General features: G+C 46.7%; 2 long non-coding RNA genes across 9 annotated transcripts; one reads left to right on the top strand and one right to left on the bottom strand.

The window, feature by feature from the left end:
• Positions 1-11,978: 11,978 nt before the first annotated feature.
• Positions 11,979-18,918, top strand: LOC109770445 (uncharacterized). Of its 8 annotated transcripts, none has more exons than XR_002234603.4 (12): positions 11,996-12,511; positions 13,510-13,585; positions 14,089-14,195; positions 14,482-14,717; positions 15,127-15,266; positions 15,352-15,502; positions 15,826-15,939; positions 16,561-16,615; positions 17,092-17,244; positions 17,330-17,632; positions 17,975-18,040; positions 18,677-18,918. It is a non-coding gene; the product is annotated as an uncharacterized lncRNA (long non-coding RNA). The 8 variants fall into 8 exon arrangements; XR_005768059.3 differs by having other exon boundaries at positions 14,482-14,594; XR_002234596.4 differs by lacking the exon at positions 14,482-14,717 and having other exon boundaries at positions 11,979-12,511.
• Positions 18,919-21,637: 2,719 nt separating this feature from the next.
• On the bottom strand, positions 21,638-24,116 carry LOC141041657 (uncharacterized). Its single transcript, XR_012202565.1, has 4 exons — positions 23,832-24,116; positions 23,664-23,714; positions 22,731-22,859; positions 21,638-21,915 (listed from the first exon to the last, which is right to left on the bottom strand). It is a non-coding gene; the product is annotated as an uncharacterized lncRNA (long non-coding RNA).
• Positions 24,117-24,498: the final 382 nt, after the last annotated feature.

Consider the following 24,498-nt stretch of genomic DNA (forward strand, 5'->3'; position numbering starts at 1 on the left):
CTGCCTCCGTCCATGAGCACCTTTGTGAATTTGTACCCACCAACTTGAGGTGCCACCACTAAGGTCAAGTGACCCGGATTGTCAACCCGGGGAGGGTGATCCTCCCAACTCCATATAATAGGCTGCTCATACCATCTTAGATAACGAGGGACTGCCGGCTCAATGGCGTTTACAACCCTCTTATGAAGTTTTTGATCCCGTTTGCATAAACTGGTGGTGAACACATGATACTGCCCACTATTCAGCTGCTTCGGGTTACTCTGATACCCGAACTGCTGTTGTTGGTGACCTCCTTGGTCGGATTGCTGATTATAACCACCTTGATTACCTTGAGGGCCCTGGCCATGAAAACCGCCACCACCTGAGCCGCTGCCCGGGCCATGAAAACCGCCTCCACCTGAGCCACCACCCGGCCCATGGTTGCCGTCAAACATATTAGAATTTTTGAAAGCTTTCATGATCGTGCAATCCTTCCATAGGTGAGTGGCTGGCTTCTCCCGAGTGCCATGCCTTGGACAGGGCTCATTGAGCAATTGTTCAAGAGTAGGACCTGACCCGCCAGACCGAGGGGGCGGCCTCCCCTTGCGTCATTGATTGTTGCCCTGTGAACTGGTGTTAGCCACAAACTCCGGGTTACCGTCCGCCTTACGTTTATTGCCTCCTTGATTCGCCGGGTTATGCTGATGACCCTTTTCGTTGTCGTTCTTCTTTCCCTTCCCTGTCTTCTCTTCATCAGACGCGGGATCCTTGGTACTATCGGAATCGGCGTATTTGACCAGAGCCGCCATCAGCTGGCCCATGTCATTACAATCGCGCTTGAGCCGTCCCAGCTTCTGTTTCAGAGGTTCAAAATGGCAATTTTTCTCCAACATTAAGACTGCTGAGCCGGCATCCATCTTATCAGATGAATGTATTATTTCCTTCACCCGGCGCACCCAATGGGTCGTGGACTCACCTTCCTCTTGCTTGCAATTAGTCAAGTCCACAATCGACATAGGCTGCTTGCATGTGTCCTTGAAGTTCTCAATAAACCGGGCCTTTAGCTCAGCCCAGGACCCAATGGAATTAGGCGGCAGTCCCTTTAACCAAGTGCGGGCCGTTCCATCCAGCATCATAGTGAAATACTTGGCCATCGCTGTGTCACTGACCTCCAATAGCTCCATGGCCATCTCATAGCTTTCAATCCACGCCCCAGGCTATAAATCAGCTGTGTAATTTGGCACCTTTCGAGGTCCCTTGAAATCCTTGGGTAAACGTTCATTACGCAGGGCCGGCACTAAACAAGGAACACCGCCGGTTCTTGTGGCCACGCCTGCCTCAACAGAAGTCATCGGATAAGACGGGAAGGTTTGGTGAGCCGCCTGCTGAGCCGCCCGCTCAGCCGCCTGCTGAGCCTCTTGGCGTATCCTATCCTGTACCGGGTTATGCCCACCTGGCTGGTTACGGCGCTGGGCATTGCTTGATACGGCCGCCGAATCCATATGTCTGCTGTAACTCGGGCTCCGGCTTGGGCGAGGAGTCGAATGAATCATGTCTCGACTATAAGAATATGCCTCCTGCTGCACCAGAGCCGTCTGAAGAAGTCCTCTGACCCTTCGCGTCTCAACTGTTGTTGGAGAGTCGCCCTTCGCTGGGAGAGCCGCCAATCGCGCCGCCGCAGCGATCATATTCTCCAGCGGGTTAGAATAATGACCCGATGGTGTTGGCACATACTGAAGCGGAGCAGTATTTACTCGGGGAGGTTCCGTCACCCGTGGTTGAACCGGCGCCCCAGCTCCGGGCGTCGGGGCCGGGTTTACCTCTGGCGGATTACTGGGACCTGCACCGGGTGTGCGAAAGAGATTTCTAGGATCGTAAACCAAAGGCAGACGAGATTGAGACTTCTGGTGCCTTCTCCTCATGACCTCATTTGATGCGTTTAGATCCATTGTAAGCTGGAACACTTCTGATTGAAGCTGCTGGGCTCGAGCATCCAAAGCCACCCGCTCCGTAGCCAATCCGGTGCCCTCAGCTGCTAAGTTTTCCTTGGCTTGTACTATCTCCTCACGTAACCGAACCACCTCTGCATCATGCTCAGCCTTATCCGCTGGATTAACTATGGCGGTTAACAGGGTCGTCAGTCTATCCGTGAGATCAATCAGCACCTGAGCCGGCGGGCGCGCAGTGCCTCCTGCCCCGGCTGCCGCTGACCCGGAGGTTATCGCTGCCGCAGCCGTAGAGTTTTGACCTGGTTGAGTGCCGGCCATGAAGATCCCTACTCTGCTCGGCGGCTCAAAGGGGTCCGGAATACTGCTGCCATCGGAACAGCCCCCAAGCCTGTCGTCTTGTAGTTGATACAACGAATCCGTCTCACCCATGGACGACTCACCGTCAGATTATATGGCCGTCCCTCCGCCAGACACGGATCCTTCATGAAGCTCTCCTACATGGACGCATCCCACGAAGGCACGCCTCATGGCGGGCGGAGCCTGGGCGGGTCTCGCACGCTGAGTCATCTCGATGATGTCGGTGCAGATGTCCGGCTCAGGGCCCGGTCGCCGATCCGGCCGATGAAGACGTGAATTCCGCCGAAGGGGACTTGGTACCCGTACTCAATTGAGCCAGCGTCGGGGCCCTAGCCTGCGTCGTCGATGTAGAGCTTGCCGCGACGACTCTTGGTCATCCGGCCCACAGCGTATCCCTTGAGCCCTTTGAAGCTGCCCTTCAAGAACTCAAATCCACCGTGCGCTAGCCCCACGGTGGGCGCCAACTGTCGTGGAATTGTCACGGTAGATGTCCTAGTGAAAGGACTTAGTCGTGGAGCCATCGCAACTAGGAAGCAAGAAGAGGTTAACCGGGACAAAGGACACGTGGTTTATACTGGTTCGGCCCCTTGCGGTGAAGGTAAAAGCCTACGATCCAGTTTTGAGTGGGATTATGTATCTCTCGATAACCAGGGAGCGAATCCGCTTGACCTAGCTCTCGATCTGATGTTACTTGCCCTAAGCCGCCGCTGGGTCGCCCCCTTATCTACACGGGTTGACGCCCGGCGGCCTACAGAGTCCCGACCGGCTCATAAACAGTGTCCGGCTCGGCGACTAGTTAATCTTGCCTTATAATACAAGTCATACTAGTATGGCGGTTTATCACTACGGGCCTCGAATCGCCCTTGGGCTTTGGGCCTTTAACTGAACCCCCATCTTCAAACTTGGTCTTGGGCTTCGGGAGTCTTCGTTGGTATAACCCGGCCCCTCCTGGGCGGGTCATACCTAATAGTTATATCCCCAACATTAGGCCCCAGATTGATTTGAACTGGTTCATGTCAATCTTCAATACTTAAGCAAAATCTTCTGCTCTTCTCTTGTATAAAATTTTGTAACCCGCCATGACGTACCATGCCTTGAACCTGGGTTGGTGGGAAGGCAACCCCTTCCCACCACTAGGCTATGCCTTAGTCTGCCTTGATAGACAATATCAACAAGGAGTAGGATGCTCGATTCTACATATCTATGTACCGTACATCAAGCTTTCTTAATCCGCATTGTAAACGCTGCCTTAGCTGGCCATCGGCTTCTGCCTCCCCGACCAGTGGTTGGGGAGTGTTCCATACTATGTGACCTGAGAAACAGGAAATCACTTCGGGTAACCAGGCAATCCGGCCATTTGGTGTAAACAGACAAAAGCGCGTGCAGAGAGTTATGTTATATTATTTTTTGACGTAAGAAACATCTTCCGAAGAAAATAGTTCCTCCAAGGGTTCCTTTCTTCGGGCTTGCCATGTTGACCATAGACGTTGTATCCGAATATCGACAGTATGTGGGTGTTATTCATTTTGGGAATCAAACTCCAAGATTTTGGTGGTGAAGACCTAATTATTTTCACTTCCCTTGTGGCTGGCCCATTATTTTCTTAAGAACGCTAGCTTTCGGCTTCACCCATCTGAGGTACGTAGACGGCTGACCCGGTCGTAGAAATCGCAGAGGTGCTCCCTTTACCCCCTAGCCAAACAATCGGGAACATAGGGGGTAAGCACAGGTGCCAGGCAACCCAGCTTGGCAAAAAACTTAAGTCAAATTGGTGCATATGATGGCTTGAAAGGTATGGGAAGAGGGTGCAAACGCAGCAGAGATGGATGCATGCATGGAGAGTATATTATTTGGCTTCTTGAAAGGAGCCCCCAGGTGGATCTGGGTATTACATTTGAAGATGTATACTTAAAGAGCCCAACGCAGTTCGGTTTATTTGAACATAGACCGGGAGGTGAAAACTCCAAAAAGTAAAAAAAAAATTATAACAAAGAAAATGGGAGTTAAAGTGACAACACCGGACTAGGTGAAGAAGCGTTGGAGCCGAGTTGCGTTCCATGGGTTTGGTTCGAGGCGATTGTCCGCTGGATTGCAAAGACGATATGCTCCTCCTACTAGCACTTCATCCATTATGAAAGGTCCCTCCCATTTGGGCGAGAGCTTCTTCTTCTGCTTCTACATTGTATGCCTTCGCCCGAACTTCTCTGCTCTGGTAGCGCTGTGCTTGCTGTTGATAGAATGTAGAGCGAGCCCAAGCTATGTCGCGCTCTCCTTCCAGGGCGTCCAGTTCATCCTGCCGATCCAACTCGGCTTCCTTTTCTTTGTACATGCGCACTCGAGGCGCGTCATGGATGTGATCGCATGGGAGGACTGCTTCTGCGTCGTACACCATGAAAAAGTGTGTTTATCCCGTTGACCGCTTGCGGGTGGTGCGCAGTCCCCATAATATGGAATCGAGCTACTCTACGCAGTGGAAATCGGATTCCTTCAGGGAGCGGACTAGACGGGGCTTTATGCCGCTCATGATTAGTCTGTTGGCTCGTTCTACCTGTCCATTGGTCTATGGGTGATACACCGAGGCGTAGTTGAGCTTGATGCCCATCTTAGCGCACCAGTCTTTGACCTTCTGGGCTGTGAAATTGGATCCACTAGTCGTCAACCCGTGCACCTGCACGGGCTAGTAACAATATCATCATAAACTAACTCCAAATTTTTATCACACATGAATGCAATTGAAGAAATTTAAATAATACACTTTGAGCATTGTCATGATATATCCATCTAGTTCTCATCAAATTGTATGCACTTCCTAAATGTTTCTGAATCAAATCAGTATTCATCCGCAAAAAAGATCAAATCAGTATTGGATTTAAAAAAAATGGGCATGCTTCCAGCTCAGTTGAGAAGAGTTTTTTTTCGCGAAATGAGAAGAGTTTGGTTAACACTAAAGTAAAGCAACATATGTTGTGTAGTAGTGAGGAGAAAATATGCTCCTTAATAATTTTGTGTTTTGAATGGCCAGACCACCAAAGGGCAAAGAAACATACAGTGGCAAATATACATTTCTTTCTTCATCAAGATTGCAACCCCACAAAAGGGGATCATGAGCAATGCATCAGGCTTTGTCGTCTACTGAGTAATACAGGTGCTACCGATTATAAAACAAAAAATGGAAATAAAGTAGGGCGTTTCGGTGCGGCTCATGTGCACTCGGTTAGAAACAAATTCGTAAAAAATGCAAAAAATTCCAAAAAAAATTGTGTGGTAGACAATTTGATGTGTGAGACCCACTCCAAATTTAATGTCATTTGGATGTCTGAGCATCTCTCAGCAAAAAAGACAAATCAGGTCAAAACAGTACATGAACAGTAAATATTTTTACATACCCCCAATTTGTCTTTTTTGCTGAGAGCTGCTCAGATGTCCAAATGACTTGTAATTTGGAGCGGGTCTCACGCAACAAATTGTCTACCACACAAAAAATTAGAATGTTTTGAATTTTTTTAGTATTTGTTTTGATTTTTTTCGTCAGCGCGGGTGCAGATGAGCTCGGATGCAGAGATGGATTTTCGAATTGTTGATTCCTTCACAATGCCGTCAAAAGCAAGGCCCTCTACGGCTCGCCTCAATATCCAGGGCAAGGTTGCCCTCTGGCTTAGCTGCTCTGCCACCTCAACCATGTGAATAGTGATGTTGTTACGAGCATGCCCCAATTGATTCTGATAACCATCTGAACTCCCCATCGCGAGGAAGAGACTACACCAGGCACAAAAGATAGTTGGAGAAATTCGTATTTGAATCAATAGCCCAGTATAATATACTGATGCATGAAGCACTCACTCATTGTCATAAATATCAAATGATATATAATCCACACATTGAAGGCCCAAACAGATATAGTTTACAATTGAGCTGCCCTTTGATTACACATTCAAACTATATTTTATTCTCCATGTACATATATCAGAAATTTAGAGGCCAAGCACAGTTGATGAAATGACATCTATCTATCCGCGTACAGATATATGATGTTAATTATATGTTTGCAGAAGTTCTCAAGGTAGCAACACCGTCTTTTTAAAGTATTATAACTGCATCCAATATCTACTACTTTCATCCTCTATTTATTTGATTAGATTAGATTGATGTTGCGAATTGTTGTACCACAAATCGGTGAGAGACAAAAAAATAGTACTTCAGTGGAAGATGTACAGACTAAGAACATCTATCATAACTCATAAGAGATATTAGATTGATATTACCTGAAAGCCAATCTAGCACAATGAATTTTCTTGTTTGCATGAATGCTGTAGACAGATAATTTGCAATACGATTTATTGATTGGGGTGCTGGTGCACGCATATATAATACAAGGGAAGGCCTCTACCTCAACTATACAAGACTAGGAGGTGGGCCACAACTCCAATACACGTGCAGTACAAAATACATACTCAACACCCCCCCCCCACAGTCGAAGCGTCGCCGGAGACACAGAGACTGGACCGAAACTCCTCGAAGACGGGAGTAGGCAATCCCTTAGTCATCACATCAGCAAACTATTGCGTCGTCGGCACGTGGAGAACCCGAACACGGCGAACGGGCAACCGGCTCACGCACGAAGTGAATATCGAGCTCAATATGCTTCGTCCGTCGATGGTGCACCGGGTTGGCGGAGAGGTAGACCGCGCCGACGTTATCGCAGTAGACAAGAGTGGCCTTGTGAACATCACAAGGCAACTCCTGAAGCAGCTGATGTATCCAAGAGCACTCGGCCACGGCGCGATACTCTGCCTCGGCGCTGGAGCGGGAGACCGTGGGCTGCCGCTTCGATGACCAAGAGATGAACGAGGGCCCAAGGTAGACACAGTAGCCTAGCGTAGAGCGTCGCGTGTCGGGGCAGCCAGCCCAGTCAGCATCCGAGTAGGCCACGAGGTCGGTGAATGCAGAGGCCGTCAGGGTGAGTCCCAAGGACATGGTGCTGCGTATGTAACGGAGAATACACTTCACCGAAGTCCAGTGATAGTCACGCGGGGCGTGCATATGGAGGCACACCTGCTGAACAGCGTACTGCAGGTCGTGGCGAGTTAGCGTCAAGTACTGTAAAGCACCGACGATAGAGCGATAAAACGCTCCATCGGACGCGAGAGACCCCTCCAGAGCAGAGACATTCGCCTTCGTGTCGACGGGGGTGGGCGCCGGCTTGCAGTTAAGCATACTGGCATGCTCAAGGAGCTCGTGGGCGTACATCTGCTGATGCAGAAAGAAACCGTCAGCCCGGCGGATCACCTCAATGCCGAGAAAGTAGTGCAGGGGCCCCAAGTCCTTGAGGGCAAACTCATCACGAAGACGAGCGGTCAGCCGTTGAAGGATATGGGGGCGGACGCCGTGAGGATGATGTCATCGACGTAGAGCAGCAAATATGCAGTGTCAACTCCCTGATGATACACAAAGAGTGAGGCATCGGAGCGAGTGGGTCGAAAGCCCAGAGACTGCAGGAAGGCTGCGATACACTGGTACCAAGCTCGAGGCGCCTGCTTCAACCCGTATAGAGAGCGGGAGAGCAAGCACATGAAGTCGGGATGCTCGGCGTCGACGAAACCAGTAGGCTGCTCACAAAACACCTGCTCGGCGAGATGACCGTGCAAGAAGGCGTTGGAAACGTCCAACTGATGCACAGGCCAGGCGTGCGAGACGGCCAGCTGAAGGACGACGCAGATCATGCCTGGTTTCACAACCGGGGCGAAGGTGTCGGTGAAGTCCATGCCCGCGCGCTGCCGAAAACCACGAACCACCCATCGAGCCTTGTAGCGCTCGAGAGAACCGTCCGGGTGAGTCTTGTGGCGAAACACCCACTTGCCAGAGATGATGTTGGCACGGAGGGGTCGCGGAACAAGCTGCCACATGCGGTTGCACTGTAGGGCGTCGAACTCCTCCAGCATCGCAGCCAGCAAATGGGGATCCCGAAGGGCGGCACGAGCGGAGGTGGGGATGGGTGATGGCATCGATGTCGAGGCAGCGCACGCATACTCGTCGGAGGAGTAGCGCGTGCTCGGCCGATGCACTCCTGCACGGGCACGGGTGATCGGGCTGGAGAGGGTGGCGGGTGCCGCGGCCGCGGGGGCCACAACAACGTCGGGGGCCGTGGCCACAACAGGGGCGCCCGCGGCGTCGGGGGCCGCGGCCAGAACGGGGGCGCCCGCGGCTGCGGGGGCCGCGAGGTCAGAGGCGGGGGCCGCGGCGTCAGGAGCCGCGACGGTGCCAGCCGAGCCAGCCACGGAGGAGGCAACGGGCGAGGTCGAGGTCGAGCCCGTCGTGGGAGTGGCGGCGCCGGCCAGGGTGGCGGGTGGGGTGCCCGCGGGCTCGACCTCGTGCGAGGGAGCTGGGGACCCAGGGGCCCGGTCGAACTCAACCTCAGGTGAGGGAGTCGAGAACCCGGGAGAGGGCGGCAGAAGGCGTCGGGCCGGGGGATGCTGCCGCGCATCGCACCACGTAGGGGGCGCGGGGACCGGAGCCGAAGGAGCCGCGGCCGGAGGAACCTGAAAAAAAGGGAACACCATCTCGACGAAGTACACGTGCCTTGAGGTGTACACACGATGAGTGACATGATCATAGCGCCAGTAACCTTTGGCGTTGGGAGGGTAGCCAAGGAAGATGCATGGGATGGAGCGGGGTGCAAGCTTGTGTGGCGTGGTGGACGCGGTGCTAGGATAACAGAGACACCCAAATATGCGAAGACCATCATAGGATGGTGGTGTACCCAAAAGAAGGTGGTGAGGGGCGTAGTTCCACCGGGGACGACACAGACGAATGTTGACTAAGAGAGAGGCAGTGGCGAGGGCATAGGTCCAGAACCGAGCGGGCACGTTAGCGTGAAAGAGCAACGTGCGAACGCAATCATTAAGAGTGTGGAGAATGCGCTCGGCGCGGCCGTTCTGCTGTGAAGTGTAGGGGCAAGTCAGACGGAAGGTGGTGCCGTGAGAGGCGACAAGGGAGCGAAGAGCGACGTTGTCAAACTCTTTTCCGTTATCAGTTTGGAGTGCAAGTACGGGGCGACCAAACTGAGTGGTGACATAGGAATAAAAGGTGGTGAGTGTGGCTAAAGCATCGGATTTACGACGAAGAGGAAAAGTCCACACATAATGAGAATAATCATCTAAAATCACCAAATAGTATACATAGCCCGTGTTACTTGCAACGGGAGACGTCCAAACATCACTATGAATCAACTGAAAATGGAAAAGTGGAAACTGAAGTAGATGCACTAAAGGGAAGACGCACGTGCTTGCCCAAACGACAAGCCTCAAGAGTATGCTCGTCGAGCTTATTACATGAGAAAGAAAAACTCCTAAGAATTTGATGCAAAACGACGGGGTTGGGGTGGCCCAAGCGAGCATGCCAAAGGTCGACGCCGGCGGAGAGAGTGACGGGTGTGGAAGTGGAGGCGCCGGCGTGCACGGGATAAAGCTCGTCAGGGCTATCACATCGGTGAAGCACCATCCGGATACGGGCATCCTTCACAGAAAAACCAACACCGTCAAATTCAACAGTAAGAGGATTCTCATGAGTAAGACGACGAATAGAGACTAAGCTAGTGACTAAGTCAGGTGAAACAAGAACGTTAGACATAGTGACACGTGTGGAATTGGAAGGAAAACTAGTGCTACCGATATGGGTGATGAGTAAAGAGGAACCGTTGTCAACGGTGCGAGTGGGACTGTGAACGAGAGTGGAGGAGGAAAGGTTACCGGGATGAGCTGTCATGTGCGTAGTAGCACCCGAGTCCATGTACAAGTCGCCTCCACCGCCATAGTTGCTCGGCGACGTCGCCAACTGTAGGGCGGCCAGGAGGGATGGGTCCCATGGTGCAGGTGCCGGCGGCGGCAGCTGGCCTGCATAGGGCTGCGCCTGGGCGGGCGCGCCGTAGCCACCGAGGGGTGGCGGCGCGAGCGGAGCACCGTAGGGCTGGTAGGGGGCGCCGACGAACGCCTGGTGGCCCGTTGGACGGGGGGCAAGGAGACCCGGTGTAGGAGCCCGCGGGACGGGCATATGATAGGCGTGGACGATGCCCGTCCATGGGTTTTGCCCGGCGGCCCACGGAGGAGGTGGCTGCTGGAAGTGGAGCGCCCCCCCAAGTGTAGGGCGGCCAGGAGGGATGGGTCTCATTAAGAGTGCGGAGAATGCGCTCGGCGCGGCCGTTCTGCTGTGAAGTGTAGGGGCAAGTCAGACGGAAGGTGGTGCCGTGAGAGGCGACAAGGGAGCGAAGAGCGACGTTGTCAAACTCTTTTCCGCTATCAGTTTGGAGTGCAAGTATGGGGCGACCGAACTGAGTGGTGACATAGGAATAAAAGGTGGTGAGTGTGGCTAAAGCATCGGATTTACGACGAAGAGGAAAAGTCCACACATAATGAGAATAATCATCTAAAATCACCAAATAGTATACATAGCCCGTGTTACTTGCAACGGGAGACGTCCAAACATCACTATGAATCAACTGAAAACGGAAAAGTGGAAACTGAAGTAGATGCACTAAAGGGAAGACGCACGTGCTTGCCCAAACGACAAGCCTCACAAGTATGCTCGTCGAGCTTATTACATGAGAAAGAAAAACTCCTAAGAATCTGATGCAAAACGGCGGGGTTGGGGTGGCCCAAGCGAGCATGCCAAAGGTCGACGCCGGCGGAGAGAGTGACGGGTGTGGAAGTGGAGGCGCCGGCGTGCACGGGATAAAGCTCGTCAGGGCTATCACATCGGTGAAGCACCATCCGGATACGGGCATCCTTCACAGAAAAACCAACACCGTCAAATTCAACAGTAAGATGATTCTCATGAGTAAGACGACGAATAGAGACTAAGCTAGTGACTAAGTCAGGTGAAACAAGAACGTTATACATAGTGACACGTGTGGAATTGGAAGGAAAACTAGTGCTACTGATATGGGTGATGGGTAAAGAGGAACCGTTGTCAACGGTGATGCGAGTGGGACTGTGAATGAGAGTGGAGGAGGAAAGGTTACCGGGATGAGCTATCATGTCCGTAGTAGCACCCGAGTCCATGTACAAGTCGCCTCCACCGCCATAGTTGCTCGGCGACGGCGCCAAGTGTAGGGCGGCCAGGAGGGATGGGTCCCATGGTGCAGGTGCCGGCGGCGGCAGCTGGCCTGCATAGGGCTGCGCCTGGGCGGGCGGGCCGTAGCCACCGAGGGGTGACGGCGCGAGCGGGGCACCGTAGGGCTGCTGGGGGCGCCGACGAACGCCTGGTGGCCCGCTGGACGGGGGCCAAGAAGACCCGGTGCAGGAGCCCGCGGGACGGGCATATGATAGGCGTGGACGACGCCCGTCCACGGGTTCTGCCCGGCGGCGCACGGAGGAGGTGGCTGCTGGAAGTGGAGCGCCCCCCCCCCCCAAGAGAGATAGACCAATTTTGGAATTGATGGGAGAGAATCCAATTGTTAGAGTCGAGACCAAAATGAAGCCTCCCCGTGCGTTTGGATTGTGGACCGTCCGATCGTCTTTCCGAGCTCGTCATGATCGTCGGATCTCCGGGTTGACCGACCCTGGCCGTCCGATCGAGCCGGCACTCGATCCTGGCCGTCCGATCGCGTCTGGCACCCTCAAGTTCGTGCTACCGCCTGTAATTCCCGTGCCCCCAAGGGCATTCTCGTCTTTTCACCCGCAGCCGTATAAAAGACATCGCGCCCGTGGTGAAACCCTAGCCGCCTCTCTCCTTTCCCACTCAGCCCCTCACCCCGACTCCCCTCTCTCTTCCTCCCGCCCCTCTCGCCGCCATGCCTCCGCCTGCTGCAGCCGTCGCTGGTCTCGCGCCTCCCTCAGCCGCCGTCGCCTATGCCTGTCCCGCGCCTCCCTCCGCCGCTCGCGCCGCCGCTTCCCCGTCGAGCTTCACGTCCTCGGGAGGAGAGGAAGCTAGCACTGCTCTTCCCGAGGGACGCGCCGTCGTGCCATCGACAGGAGACGGCCAGGCAGAGCGCGCCGTCGCCACCGGCTGGCGCGTCGATGGGAGGAGGCCAGGGTTAGGGTGCTCTCCTCCTCGCGCCTGTGGATCTCCTGGCGCTGCGGGCTGCCGGAGCTGAAGCTTCTCCTCGCGCCGCAGCTGCCGGGCTCAAATCTCCTGCACCTTGCATCGCCGGCTGATTGACTCAGAGCTCATCCACCTCGCGCCCCCGAGCACTACTGCTTCCTCCTCCCTCGATCTGATCCTGCAACCTCCTGGTGAGCTCTCTTCCTTCTGGTGCGAGGTGGAGTTGCTCGCTATGTTCCGCTGCTGCTGATGTTGGTTGCTCTGCTGCTGCTGCTGCTGCCGATGCCGCAGCTTGCTCTGGTGCTGCTGGTTATTGCTGCTACTGCCATGTGCCCCCGCAAGCTGCTGCTCCTATCTGTGCACTTGTGCTGATGCTAATGTGTGGTGTTGGTCTACTAAGTACTAAGTACTGAACTACTAATTGCTGCCTGTGTAACTTCTGTTGTCCAGTTGGTTGCTAGCTATCGATTTTGTTGTTGTACTGATCTGTTCTTGCCCTGGACCTTTTATTGTGTGGTGTGTAGGCTTGTAGTGATTTGTTCTGATGTACTGCTGGCACTGTGTTGGTTGTAGGAATCAAATCTGACAGGAAATCATTCAAATCAGAATGTCAACATCGCAGATAGTGTTCTCAGATCATAATCATGTGTTGCTTGATGGCAAATTGCTCTTTGTTGCCTGTATCCCTACAATTGTATAGAAAACGCTTAATTGCGCCTAATCACGTCTAAGCTAGAAAAAGCGCAAGTAGGTGGCCAAACGCATAATTAACACCTAGCGTTTCTTTGAACTTTGATTGTGAGGCCTCTTCTTGACAGCTGATGCTTCCTTCATGTGGGGTATAAGATGTTTTTGTAGATTATTTTCCTGTCCAAGCAGTTATATTTTCTGATAGATAGATTGGAAAACACAACAGGAGTTTGGGTTTGTTTTCATTTAGCAGAACACATCAGTGGTCGAACTGAACTAGAATACAATGTATTTTAGTTTAAGCAATGTAGGATTCACCGATGTATGTGAGAGCAACATCTTTCGGGAAATTTCATTAATTAATTTTACTTCCAACTAAGTATATTTCTTTTGTTTCAATAAGCATTATGCACAACTGAAGGACTGGCCGCGCAGCTGCTCCAGTTTCACCGCCTCTCTCTCTCTCTCTCTCTCTCTCTCTTATCTTCTTGGATTGCAGGTCAGCAGTGTCATGGAGCCGGATGAGGTCTCCCACCGTGTAGCTTGGATGGAATCTCCAGCAGATCAGTGGCCAGGTAACTAACAACCCCATGATGGCTATGAGCATACCTATATGTAGTTTAGTGTTGTGGTGGTGCATACATTGTGGTGCCTGGGAAGCCCCAAGTTTGAAGTTGTATTGAGTTGTGTCTGCTTGAGATCTATCAGCATTTTTTTATTAGGGTTCTAGGGTATCTTAATGTACTCATGCTTCATTCAGGCCATTAAATTTTAGGATAAGAGGTCAAGCACAATGTTTCCTGCCACCTTCATGTTTGTTTCTTTTAAACTCAGTATATGCTAGCACTTTTGCTTATAACTGAACTGAACTGTTTGACACATTTTTATTGTATGTACAAATGTGAGAGTTGTCAAGAAACCTTTTTTATATAAAGCTTATTGTATTAGCCTTGCCACTGCTTTTTAACCAGTAGACTGGAGTGACAAATATGTGAGAGGTTGTGAATTGGCAGTGTAGACTGGTAGCTATTTATTGTCTGTCTTGTCTCTTACAGCCGTATCCCTTTTCCTCTTTCAGAATGACATGCAGTAAATGGTTCAGGTTTGAGCAAGGAATGCAAAACTCTAGGATTGAGCCCGTGCTGGTCTATATTTTATATTGGTTTTTGCACCCTGCAGCCAGTGGTAAGACACACAATTCTGATTTAATTTTATACTCTGGGCGATTACCTTGAATGGTTCGTCGCTGCACGTTTGCCATACATATGCTCACCTATATAATTCCTTGGTCACTAAATAATTATAAGTGCCCTTTTAATTCGTACTAATATTTCTAGGATAAATTATTCACCTCAGAAGGCCCTGTTTCACTTTCCCTTTTCTTCTTTTGTCCTTCTGGATCTTGCCTCCATTTGCTGGTCTTTCATTATCTTTTAGCTAATACTGTGATCCTTGTATTTGCGTACTTTAGAGTATATGTCCTGCAAAGATACTGAAGCTTAACTTGATGAGAGAAAGGAAAACACTTGGGAATTTAAAGGTTTAGATGATTTTTCCATGGTTATTCATGGTGTCATTGCCGATGTAAGCTTTGCCGACTCTTTACATTTGTTTGAGCACGATGTATGTGCTTTCTGTGAGAGTTAGGTAGTAAATCAACTCCAGATGATGTTGCCTGCTGCTGGATATGCGTTGTTTGGGAGTGAGGTACTAAAAACTGCATATTTCCTACATCATAAGGAAATCATAAAATATACACGCACTTGGTCGACTAACAAAGCTTGCACCTCAGAGCAGGTCTGGTTCATGTTTTAGGGAGGTTAAATAAATTTCAGTCAGCCGCAAAGTAATTGCTAACATTGTTGCATTTGACCATCAGCAGATCATCATATATAATTTTTAGAACTAATTGTATTTCTGATTCACTGGCTTCGCTACCGTTTTAGCTTAATGAAATCTTCCAGTTCCCAGCTATGCGAGTCATAATATATTTGCATATATTAGGTATAACACATGTATTACCCTATTTTTTGATACACTATCCCACTTATACATGTTAGTGTTTTTTTGTTGAAGTTCGGTCATTAGATTAAACAATCTCTCTTGATTCTGTAAGATTCATGGATCGTTTTGAGCTGGTGAGCGACTTGCACTTCTTGAATCTACTAACAAACCAGCAAAGGTGCACATCCATGCAAACCAGATTGAGCATAAGACACTGGCTGAGCTCTGTGCAATGAGACCATACCGGTTTTGGTTAGTTCATATCTCCTATGCTTTGCTGGTTCTTATGCATGCACCCAATTGGTCTATGTAATGATTCTTCCCTCTTCTTGTGAAGCTTGAAGGTTTCGGATGCACTGTTGTCATAAAAATATGGTCCCTGTGGAGTCATGGTGGTTTGTTGCCTGCAATAGATGTGGCAAAAAATCTTTGCCACATGGAGCTGGCTACTACTGCACTGCATGTGGATACAGAGGAAAGAAGTTTAGGTATCTTTAACCATCACAACTTACTTCCCTTCTTTCTTTGGCTCACAATCCGATATAATGATTGGCATCACTGTGTTGCCACCTAATCAGATTCAAACTGTGCAACGCTTGCATTGGCGTCTACTATATTTATTCAAAGTAGTTTTATTTATGTTTACAACTTGATATATTTTCTAAAACCACTTCTTATGCTTCTATTTGTATATAAAATCGCTCATGGGATGGATTTATTTTTCCAGTTCTCCTTTTTTTGTTCTTGTGCTATTTTCATAACTGGGATCATAACACTCACTCTTTTTTGTGTGTAATCTATGGTCATCCAGAAAATACCAAAGGAAGACTCGTGGGAGTATGGTTTGGCGAGCAGAGCTTTACTAGGACTGAGTATGACGAACAAGCATGGAGGCAAGAAATTTCTTCTGAAAATAGGCCTTGAGGTTGGTATGAATGTCCTACTTATATTCAAGACGAACGTTGGTGATGATCTGTACATGATAGTTTGCCTCCATGACCTCTGAGAGGTTCATAGGTCCTGATTAAGGTTATCTTCAGTTCATTAGTTTTCATCTCTGCTATGTTAGCTCTTTTGTGAGGGTCCAATTTGCTGGCCGCCTTAGAAGAAACACACTTCCAACTATTTCTAAAGCTATTAGTTCAAAAGATTAAATAACTTTTGTTGTGATGATGATAAATAAGCTCTTTGGATATTAGAGTATGCCAAGAAACTCTTGACTCCTTTTATCATATAGGTTGCCTCTCCTATTTTCACAACTGGTCCAGCTTGCCTGATTGTGCCTCCATAATTTAGAGAGGTTTTTAATATGCCATTGTCAAAATATCTTTTGTCCTTCCTGTTATGTAGTGGCAAAGAAACAGGGGCAATTCCCCAATATTATGTGCTTATTTCTGCAGTACTTCATATGCAACAGTTCAACTTTAATGATTCATTCTTATTAAAGTAAGAACCATGTTGTCTCCACCCATTTGGTGTAGATATTCTCCATGTTTGATGGCCATGACCGAGGTGTGATGTTTTTGTATTTGCTGGGATTTGACAGGACCAGGAGTCCAGGACCGTGAGACTCTTTTGGTACTGTTTCTTGGCAGTGACAGGTGCATCATATATTTTATGATGCAGCCCCTACCTTTTTGTATTTATTATTTATGAGGCATCTCCTATATGGAGATGATGTTACTTTTCATTTCACTGTGCTAATCAGTCAAAGTGTTTTTGTATTAACATTCATATAGCTCTGTAAGTGTTGGTGGGTTTAGTTTTCCAATACAATATAGCTGATGTTTTCTGTATAGAATAAGATGGAACTAAACATATCCAATAAAGCATTTGGAATTACTCAACTTTGACAAGCTTCGACAGATTTAACTTTATAATACTCCCTCCGTCCCAAAATAAGTGTCGCTGATTTAGTAAAAAGTTGTATAATAAGTGACACTTATTTTGGGATGGAGGGAGTACCATATAGTTGATCTTGCTTTCCTAGGATAGCATTTGGACCACCATGTTTCCTATTTGATAAGCATATGATATTTTTTTGTTTAACTCCGAACTATAAATAATATGCTTGTAGGTCGCTGTCTATCATCTCTCTCTCTCTGGCTGCCCCTCCTTCCATTGACTTGGCATGCTGGTCACCGCTGTGTCTCCCGATGGCTCGTCCCTCGCCATCGTCGGGAGGGTCGTGTGGGCCGTTCTACATTGGAATCCATATAACTTTGAAAAGGTCAACTTTGGTCCTTATTTGATTCTTCAGTTTTTCACTCAGAATGCAATATGATATTTACTAATGAGAAATCATATGCTTGCAGGTCACCACTGTGCCGTCTCTCTCTCTCTCTCTCTCTGACCGCCCCTCCCATCGTCTTGGTTTGCTGGTTGCCGCTGTGTCCCCTGCCGGTTCGCCCGTCGCCATCGCTAGAAGGGTCGTGTAGGCCGCCGCTTATGCCACTGCTCTGCAGTGACCAGTGAGGACCATGGCATCGAGACAGCCCAAAAGGGAAACACCGCCGGCCACAGCGCCGGTGGACCCTGTCTGCCGGCAACTGGATACCGCCGCCGCGGCCACTGCTGTTATCGCCCTCCCTGCCACCCCACGCTACCCTGCCAAACAGGTTTGTATGCTTTGCCCTCGCCTCCTATTTCTCTCGCCTTGCTGGTCACTTCTTCCTTGCACTCAGGATGCATTGATGTCGTGCTCTGCCTCCCTCGTTTCTCAGTGCCATGTCACTCTCAGTTATCCCAGATCTACTACTAGAACTTAATGGTTTGTCTATATGTTTCGCTGCGCACTGCTATGTTTAAATCATGTATCAAATTGCACTTTTATGCTTCTGGGTTTATCTCAACATTCTGCATTTACTATCACGCTTCTACAGTTTTACTTACCTAAGTATCTATATTACTGATAGACCTTAACTTGGGATTTATTTCCATGCCACTCAAAATTTCTCTAGGCCCAGCTTGCAGGCACTGTCAACCTGATGGATGGTGATGATTTAATAGTCAAGGGGCTTCCACAGGTAAAGACTAAATGCATGGATCACATGTGAGCCAATTTCTAAAATCGTTTTGTAGTATCCTTTCTGCTTGGTAAATGTTAGTCAGCAGATGCCTTGCTAGCCTTGCATAAAAATGTCATCTTGTGATTATTTTGTGTTAGTCCTTCTGGCTTGCTGAATGTAAATCTCGGTGATGTGTTGTCGCTATATATATTCTCCTTCAAAATTGCAAATACCCTGTTTGTCATCACCACTCTCTTTGCAACATATATAGTTCACTTTACCAAAAGTTTGTATCCTGCTCAAGATTTAAAAAATAGATATGCTCAATTTCTTCAACACATGCTATGATTTTTCGTTCTTTATTTTCCAGAATTAATCACCCTTATCAATGCATTACTGTATGTTGAGCATGATGCGATCCAAAAAACAAATAGATATTTTCTTTCAGGATATAGAGCACACTGGCCTAGCCTGGACATAAAGCATCAAAATATAGCATAATAACTCAGTGTTAGCTCGCTTGTATATTGTTGGATAAATATGATCAATGAGCTCAGGAGTGCTATATTTATCTGGTGTTGCGTACTAAAGTGTCACATGTAGACATGCCTTTGAATGTTCACATCTAATTGCTTTCTCATCCCCAACATCCAGGATGCGTAGATAGAGATGACATTGCTCAAAGGAAAGATACCGTACATGGCCGTGTTGAAGGAGTTGTGGCCTCTTGTCTCTGCCTCAAATGTCGATGATGCCTCTATGTACTATCACTCCTATGCCCTTTTTATTTTGTTTGTTCAGTGAATGTTGGAATAAACGATTTATTCAGCTGGATCTATACAACTATGAACTATTTGTGCAATCTTTTATTTAAGCTTTGAAATGAGGGAATTAAATGTTGGGTTTGGGCAATGTCCTTCCATGTTTTTTGTTGGTGTTCGATTATTGGTATGAATCTCCTTGCCGCACTACAGGCTATCATGACATGAAGCCTTAATCTACTACCATTTATGTATTGTGAACGGGTGCATAGGCCCTTGCTCTCGAGTGATCGGTTTTTGCAATGTCTATTGCTTGCATATCATGACAGCTCTTCCCTGAATGAATACCATCTCAACATGACCTTTTTCGTAATTTACATTTTTTCTATACTTGAAATGCTTCAATGTTGTATAATCGGATTGGATACAACTACCTGGCAGCGGTGCTGCCGGGTGCGGCAAGCCGCACTTCCTAACTAGTTAAGGAGAGAATGACCGGATTAAACCGGCTCATGCTGCACACATCGAAGCCCTATATGTTGTTGCATGTGTCTGAATTGGTAAGTCTCAGAAATCACATGCCATGTATGGAAAGTCCTAAGAAAATAATTGCATGTGTCAGATTTGGCAAATCTCAAGAAAAGAACGTGGCACGTACCGCACTTATCGGTTTGAAAGTATCAACAAAAAAATGTTTTTGTTTGGTGTTGGCCGATTTGAATCAAAGCTGGATTGGATTTGGTATTGTTTGTGTGTTCTCCACGTACTCGTATTAGAGTCTTTCATAATAAACAATCTTGGACTAATATATATACACCGGTTAGCACACAAATGTCAATATGCGACTGCATAATAAGTCACCAGCTACAAAACACATACATTTAGAAGTCATGGTCATAGAGTCTGATCTCGATGAAGTTGTTGTTCTAGACCAGAAAGAAGACGCCATGCTTAACGTTTCTGAAGGTGGACGCGCTGGAGGTGGTATGGAGGAACAATTTCATCTAGGTAAATTTACTTCAACTAAAGTGTTGCGCATAGGACATTTTTATTGTCTGATTTCGGTAACTCATTAGGATGGTTAATTTGATGATGTGATCTGCTTTGTCACTATGCATCTATCATCCGATCTTCAACACCGTACTGAGGTAGGGCGAAAAAATGTTGTGTGTACCAATGTCCTTACTTCAATATCATTTTTTTATCTCCTAAATTCCATCAAGGAAAAACCTGACACTCTATCAACACATCCGTCGACATTGCTTGAGTCATTCATGCTTATTTCAAACTTTGTTTTGGGATACCAGACATAAAAAAATATTTAAACAAAAGTAACTTACTCTATTAATGATTATAATGGGAGCACTATCTTGGTCTAAACCAGTAATGTAAAGCATCTAACTTACTGACAAACAAAAGAAAACTTATGGATTCTATGTATTATAATATTAACTTGCTTTAGTAATAATGGTCCAAAGAGAACAAATAGAGAATATCTAAGTTGGCTAATATCAATTTAAACCTGCAAGGCAAAATGGCTAAACAACTTATAAAAGAATCTGTGTGATCTGAAGTACAACATTAAAGTAGAAACAACGCATATATTCTTATTCTTAGGTAAAATGTAATTAAAGTATCTTAGAAGTAGCTACATATGTTCTATTTAATGCAAAATCTAATCAATTCCTTATTTTTTTAAATAAATTTAACAGATTCATACAATATAGAAAACTCTCATGCTGCCAAGCAATTTGGGTCGCTATCTCCAGTCCTGGATGCCAAAGAACACAAAGAAATAAAAGAGATAGAGAGCGGTATGCACGAATGACCAATGAAGAAAAACAGGAGAAGCTGAAAAAGCGACGTCAGGCCTATCAGCGAAACAAAACAAATAAAGATTCAACTCAGTTGAAAAAAATTGCACCCAAGGGAGGAAGAAATATGCAAATATGGAGCTGGCACAAAAAACAAAAAATGTGCAAGAGAAAGGCAGAAATACGCAAATATGCAGCCAGAGCAAAAGAAAGCTAGAATAGCGCAAATTGCAGTTAACCGTGAATTGAAGAGCTACACCACCATACAAAGAATCAATTGCGATGATGAACCCTGCATATGTCGCAACTGAAGAAGAAGTTGGTACATCTATGCGATATTAACATACACACAATAAAAGCATATTTGTATGGACGGTCCACAAAGTACACAACATTTTTATTATCATATGTAATCACTCTTATGAGTTTGTTGTCACTCATTTGATTTTGTGTATTATTGAGATAGATGTGTATGCTAAACTTTTCCCGTTGCAACGCACGGGCATATTTCCTAGTTAATTACTAAACCAAGAGTTCGTTTTTCATTTTTGAAACATCGCACTTTCGTAACTAAAAAAAAATCAATCAATTGAATATTGAACAATATAAGTAAATGTATGTCTCTTTTTGATAGCTTATCACTGCAATTTATCCGTAATTTATTTTTCTTTGTAGAGAACAGAGTGGAAATAATAGTAAGTAAAATTATAGTAACTAAACCTTGACTTGCATTTCTGTAGCATTTTGATTAAGATCAAAACAAAACATCATCAAATGTTTCGTAATAGAAAAAAACAAACGTACACTTTTTAACTCAAACATGTGTAATTCGTTAATATGTCATGAGTCCTTACGCCTGAGGCACATTAACCCGATGCACTGTGTATCAACATGCACGGTAGAACCCATATAATCTTAGCTCAGATCTAAGAGGAGGTTACTGTGTGATATTTCACCAGTTTATACATTTTCCCTATTTCCTGAACAGCCATGGATGTATTAAGATTATCAGAGAATCAACATTCAACTAATGGCCAGTATAATACAATGTAGGTTGAATTACTAATGATCAGTATAATACAATGTAGGAAACATGGAATCCTAGCAATAGCTTGATTAGAGCAGTAAACAACAGAGATTGACCCCAATAGCAGTGTTAATATGAAAATAAGAAAATTCAAGAAAGCAAAAGGTGGGTGGTAGGACCATCAGGAGTGCGTGCAAGTCACCGTGACACCAGTCTCTAGTCTTCAGTCACAAAGCATACAACTCCAGCCAGAGCAGTTTTCAACCACGCTTCCTATCATTAGCAGAATATCTGTAAAAGAAAACTTTCTTAATAACTGTACATCAATACCAGAAATACACATTGACTGTGACAGATTAGAAAACGTAGAGCAGATTCCCTTCTCCAATTCATCTTGAAATTAAGATATTAATACACAGAGATTGTCAATTTTGTAGTACCAATCACATGATACAATCGTACAATTACTGGTCCTTGAAAGTTATAGAGATATATGATAATGCGGCAAGAGCTAGCTCTTAGCATCATTAATCAATGCTCTTTTGTCCATACACTATAGCTAAGATGATTTTCCCATTCCTATCTCTATGTCGCTACAGTTTAACTGTTGTGTGTTACGACATCCACCATGTTACATGGTGTTATCGAGTCAAAACAAAATGTTATTTGGCATGGAAAGAAGAATTTTCCGAGCATCATTCTCGATAACGGATATACCATGACGCAAAAGAGACTCTAGAAAGGAGAACTAAACAATATCATTTATGTACTATAAGAATTCAATTATTCGTGTTTGAAGGATGACATCCAGGTAGATGACTATTCATAAAAATGTATAGTTATCAGCAACCATCATTCCTAACCCTATTATTGCTTAATAGATCTCACCTATTTCCATCCAAAAAAGCAAAGATCGTTTCGATGCTATTTACTTCTTATAATTTCTTGTACTGCAGGTATGTCACCCTTTGCAGATTTATACAACTCTTGATGTATACTATATTTTTTTGCACAACAAGAAATCATGAGTATCACTGTCACACGTCCTGAGGCATCTCATATGTCAACCAATTATACAAATAAAAAAAGTGAGACTTGATTGATACCTCAAGTTTGCTTCATGAAACGTTATTTTCAATCTTCAAAAACGAATGTGCATCCTTTCATGTTCGACCTACAATTTTTCACCTGATTGAACTCACCACCCTTGAATTTTCTAAATGTGGTCCTCAGTACTATTAAAAAGGTGAAAAGTTGCAAATTGTCATTTCAATCCAAAATAACCTTCTGAAGCTTAAGAAAAAGGTAATCAGAACATAGTCCAGTGAAATGCATTTGTAAAAATAGCTTGGAAGTACTATGACTCGTAATATTTAGTGTGCTTATTCGCATTGTCATACAGTGTATGTTCATTCAGCTAGCTGATGAATGATTTTTCCATAGTAGAAATTAATTGTAAAAAGCTTCACGCGTGTAAAATTAATGCTTGGTGCAGTTTTATATTCTGTGAATCGTGTGCACTCCATGAGCATAACTGAAACTAAAAGCCCGAAAACTTTCTAGGTAGCTCATAATAATACTAATGTATACAAGCTAGAAACTAAATCATGCTGAATGCTAAGTCATCAATACGGAATTATGTAGGTAAGAACATAATATCTCGAATTGTTTTCTCTACCAGATCAGACGTCACAAATTTGTTGAGTATGTAAAAAATAGTAGAATGGATACCCTGAAGTAATTGTTATCAACCATTGTATATATAAGCTGCCCATGAATCATGATTGCCCAGTGCATACTATATATGTGACAGGGACCATTTTTCTATTGTAATAGAAATTGATGGAAGATCTCGGAAATAGCAATGGAGAGATACTATTAGAGATATATTATGGAATGCACTTGGGAAAAATTTGGCTTGCTAAATTGCAGAAATAGCACTAACATTTTGGACAGGGTACTATTAGAGATATATTCTATGGGTAAATTTATGTAGTGCAGAAAATTCAGGATAGATACTTCCCTGCTGAGTTTTTTACCTCAAACTTGGCAGCCTGGTTCAGCAAATTTGGCTCGGCAGACTCGTTTCTCTGTACACATTACATCAAACATGAAAGGATCAAGATTGGAGCTAGGCAGGGGAAATAAAGGGACCCTTCGCATTGGCTAACGTTGTACTGGAAGGAGTAATTTTGGATCACCGCCACCTGCTGAAGCTCCTCTGATGTCTCGGCCGCCAGCCATGCATGCATGCTGCTCGAGGCAGGGCGCGCTCCAGGCCTGCAGCCGTTTCTCAAGCCGGTGGCTCTGCACGCACCACATAGGAGCCGGCACATGCACGACTCCATCGTTCCTACCGCCCTCGACGGTGAGAGGCGCGAGGTCGCAAGGCATAGGGTGCTGGATCTTTCAGCGGGTGGCCAAGCTAGGATCTGGCATCGACGGCTATCAGCGTGACCGATTCGAGGTGAGGATAGACGGTAGGAGAGCGGGCGATGGTGGAGGGCGTGGATCCAATTGGGGCGGCTTCGTTCCGCGCGCCGGCGGCGTCCTGATGTCCCTGTGGAGGTGAGGCAGAGAGAGGTGAGAGAGGAGCAGGGAAGGACGGCAAAAAGGCAAGACAGGAGGACGGCTGCTGCTCGCTGGTGAGCTCGCCGGCACGCGACGGGTGCTCCAGCGGCGCACCAGACACGGAGGAGTCGAGGTGGCGGCAGGTTCGCGACCTCTGGCGGCGCGGCTGCTCGGGGCTAAAGAAAAGGCACCATGTTTTTTTCCTTGTATTTTTATATGGAAAAAGACGTGTGACATTATGAGTAGGTAGAGTAGAGTTTTTTTTGCAGGGGAGTAAAGTTTCGTTGTCGTGAATAAAGAGAT

Source organism: Aegilops tauschii, chromosome 2 (assembly GCF_002575655.3).
Source record: "Aegilops tauschii subsp. strangulata cultivar AL8/78 chromosome 2, Aet v6.0, whole genome shotgun sequence".
NCBI lineage: Eukaryota > Viridiplantae > Streptophyta > Magnoliopsida > Poales > Poaceae > Aegilops > Aegilops tauschii.